Here is a 4,574-nt window from a genome sequence, read left to right on the forward strand (position 1 = left end):
AATCCAAGACATTTCTTTGGGGCCTTTTTTTTTTTTTTTTTTTTTTTTTTTTTTTGCAGTGTTGTTAACATGCTGTCAGAAGCTGCAGCTCTGCAGCTACCGAGCGGGGAAATGGGAGAGGTTAGAGGGCAGCCGGTGTACAGGCACCGAAACCTGCAAGAGCAATGACTGAGCTGCAGAAATCTTTCCAACCAAAGCATTTCACACATGAGAGTGCGCGGGCTGGACGTCTCCTGATTCCTGGTCTCACCAAACAAATATCACGGGGTTTATATCGGAGCGAGATATTTATGTAAATTAGATAAGAATGGATAAAATGGGAGCTCCAATCTGCAACCAAAAATGTGATTACATTTGATAAAGATTAAATAAATAAATACATATATACATAAATAAAAGAAACACTATCTATAATTAGGTGTCATTTCTTGTCAGATTTGCTTTTCCAAATGCTGCTCATTTCTGCTGATCATATTTAACGTTTTTCGTCAGAGTTGATCGGCCCAAACCAGGATCAGAGTCACAAACAGAAGAAAAAATTCTAAATATTAGAAACAAAAACATAAACAATTAAAAATGACAGTTATTTACTTTTTAATTAAATGGTTGTTTATCTCCACAATTAGCAATGAAATATAGGTAGCAACGACGAAATATATTTCAACAGGTTGAGTATGAGTAGGAAAGAGGTTTGCTCTCTGGCACGAAATGGAAGTCGGAAGGCACGAAAAGGGGGATTTGAGCTCATATAAAACTTAGTGACGTGACGCCCGAATCTCGCAAACACACCAGGCGGGCTGAATATGTCTGACCTTTTTTTTCTTTTTTTTTTTTTTCCCTCGGTTTTATGTTTGCATAATCTCGTTGGAACACTTCTAGCGGAAAACCGCGAAACGAATAAATAAACAAATAGGGAAGTGATGGGGAAGAATGGGGTCACAGGTTTTCCTGCTTCCATGCGGAAAATAAGACAAAACCGTGACGCGTCGCGTCATTTCGTAAATTCAGAATGAAATGACTAATATTTGCAAAATGTAAACAGTTGAAAAGGAAAAAAAAATCTGATTACGAAAGCTTTTTTTTTTCTTCTTCTTTTTTTCCCTCTTGAGCCATCATCGTTAATGTTGTTGCTTTTAATTAATCGCTCGTTAATGTCGCCATCCATTTCCCCGCTGATCAGAGGAGCGAGGAAACCCTCGACAGCCCCCGCCAAACAAATGCACATTAAAATATCGCCGGGAGGCTTGAGTGAAAATTACCCCGACGCAGAAATGACCTTAATATGATGTAATCAATCACGCTGTCTGCTGGGACACTGGGAATCACAATGTTAATCTTTAGTTTGGAGTGGAGGGGGTGGAGGAGGATGAAGGGGGAGGGGTCTTGTCATATTTTACTCAGCCAAGGAGCGCATCGATTGTATGGTCTGTGACTGTAAAGAGCCTTAAAGTCACCAAATAATCTCGGGCAAGCGCCATTATTTATATCAGCGGAAACGCGTGGAAGCTCATCACATATAAAAGCCAGATGGGCAGGTGTTAATGCCCCTTTTAAAGTGATAAATTCAGATCTGAAAGAGCTGCATTAACACTTTATTTCACTGTGAATGAATAACAATGAATAAATAAATAAAATACTGAAAATAAATAATTTAATTAAAAGAAGCCTTCATGTGTTTTTTTTTTCTTAAGGCTAAAACCTAATTAGTGGAAAAAACACAGACACACACACAATTATACTATTTTGGGAGTCAAATACTACTAAAGGACGCAATTTCCGCAGTCAGTGAGGCCAACATGTCGGAATGAGTCCAGCATATTGCAGATCTATTAGCGCCAAGAACAGGCGGTACGAGGCCCATTGCGGGCAGCATCAGGTGCCGAAGCCAGCGCATGTTATCATTAACAACTGTGGACAGACGGAACAGGCCGAGCCCACAAGTGTCCATTTCACACCAGCCTGGCAAGGCGGCTGCGGGATGGTCATCAGAAAACAGCGGTTCATTGAGGCGTCTGGGGATGTCGGTTTCTCAACCGTGAAACAGTCTGACCCGAGGTCTTTCATCTCCTCAAATATTTGAGTGGGGATGGCATCCTAAACCCAGCCATTAAAAAAAAAAAAAATGTAGGAAGTGCTAAGATATTGGTGCAGTTTAAAATTTTAATAATAGTTTATGAGCCTTTCCTTTGAAATATTTGACTAATTTGAGACTCTATACTACAAATATGTTTTAGTAGGTCTAAGCTTGGAGCCATGATGATGGTGTGATTCCTTTGGAGTGATGTCAGATGAGTAGCTACAATGGTGCTTGAGGCCACAGCATTCTCATCCTCACAGTGGTGAAAATGCTCAAAGGGAGACTGAGGGCTTTACCTGCATGGTGCTTAAGTGCAAACACATTATGGTACAGCAGTGGACATCTAGTTTCTTTGGTCAAATCCACAAACATTAGCATGTATCTGCATGCATTCTGTTTCAGTGTGGGATCTGCAATGGCTCTTCATCCTTTCCATGGCGTTTGAAAATTAGATGGAAATTAGCAATAACTTTTGATGTAAAGATGATAGGAAAATATAGTTTTGGTGTCTGAGGTATATCTGTCATCCTCCTACACATAACAAAGACCTTATTCGTACGTTTAGCATTTTGTAATGTTTTGTGTTTTATTTGAATATTTATGGGACAGAACAATGCAAAGTACTGCATGATTATGGAGTGGAAGATACATTGTGACCTTCCAGTTTTATTTAATACGAACAAAAATCAGAATAGTGTGCATTCACATGTCAGCCTCCTCAGTCCTGACTCAAAAGGGTGTTGAAAAAAGAAAAAAAGAAAAAAAAAAGACATGTTTACTGCAATTACAGCTGCAACTCTTTAGGCATATGTCTCTTACCAGTTTTGCATATTTAGAGGCTCCACATTTTCTTTGCAAAATAGGCCAAGCTCAGTCCAAATGGATGAAAAGCATCCGTGAAAAGCAATTTTTGAGTCTTGCCGTAGAATCTCATTTGGATTTGGGTATGGAAATTGACAGGGAATGTGAGATTCCTTTGTCGTTTTACTTGTAATCTCGTTGTTCCATGGGACAGCTCTCGTATTTTTTCTTCCTGCACTTAGATCCATCTATTCTCTCTTCTAATCTCACCAGCTTCCAAGTTCCTGCCAAAGAAAAACATTCCCACAGCATGATGCTACCACCACTGACAAAAAAGCCATCCTGTGAGGCTAACACGACTTAAAATGGGCTATTTATCAATATGAAAGCACATTAGTGTAGTTTGATGTTTTTTTTAAAATGCCACAGATTCAGAAGAGTTAAATATGGACACACAACATGTAAGATTTTATTTTTTAATTAAATTAAATAAGGTTATTTTATTCCCATTTCATCATTCTGCACTGGTTTGGATTGGGTTATAGCAATAAAGCCCGATAAACACACTGTAGGTTCTGGTGGTGGCATAAAACACGGAAAAGTAAAAACTTTTTTTTATTTGAAATAATAATTAAAAAATGCAGCTTGTCTTATTCTATTGCAGAAAGTGAGTTTTATTCCTTTACTATGAAAGTTTCATATTTCGTTGTTTTGCAAACTAATACAAATACAAAGAAAACTGTTTATGGACACACTTTCTTAAACAGGAGGAATGTTGAAGCAGATGATGCCCTGTTGGACCACAAGATGGTCTGACTGTTTACCCCCAAGTGGGTTGGATTTTCAGCTATGTTTCCACTGTGAAGAAATCCAAGCCTGTGCTGTGAGAGACTTCAGTTTCAACAACTTCTTGCTAGAGTGAATCTTTCCGTTCACACACACACACACACACACACACACACACACACAACACACACACACACACACACACACACACACACACACACACACACCCACACACACATGCACGCGCGCACGAACGCACGCACGCACGCACACACACACACACACGCATACACACACACACACACACACACGCACACACACACACACACACACACGCACACACACATATACCTATGCTGTCCGGTGCTCTTGCTGCTGAGTGGCGCTCCATATTGGGCTCTAAGGAACACATTTTCAACTTAGCCTCTTTTCCCCACAGGAGTGGATGGCTTCTCAGCATGAGAAAAAAAAAAAAGAAAAAAAGTTAGGCCAAGCTGAACACTTACACTGTAAGCCTGACATCGTGGGGGAAACAAACCATAAAACAACAAACACTCCACAACCCAACAAAGACCAATAAAGGTTTCAACAACTGCAGCACAAACACTGAGCAGCAAACAAATCTGGCAGCTTTCAGGCGTTTCTTTTCTTTTCCTCTCTTTTTCCATCGAGATTATTCTCTCGTTGTCTCTTTAGGCTGCTGCCCAGCAGTGACCGACTGCATTATTTATTTGTTTATGTGTTTTCACCAAGTGTATATGTGTGTCTGGTGCTGCTGCTGCTGCTGCTGCAAAAAAGCAAATGCATGTGTTGCTGCGACTGACAGGATGATTAATAGGATCTCCACTAAGGGATGGGGGCGTAGTGACGATCATGGGAGGAGGTGGGGGTGGTGGTTGCCGGGTGGGAT

Source organism: Poeciliopsis prolifica, unplaced genomic scaffold, assembly GCF_027474105.1.
Source record: "Poeciliopsis prolifica strain line A6 unplaced genomic scaffold, Auburn_PproV2 SCAFFOLD029, whole genome shotgun sequence".
NCBI classification, from domain to species: domain Eukaryota; kingdom Metazoa; phylum Chordata; class Actinopteri; order Cyprinodontiformes; family Poeciliidae; genus Poeciliopsis; species Poeciliopsis prolifica.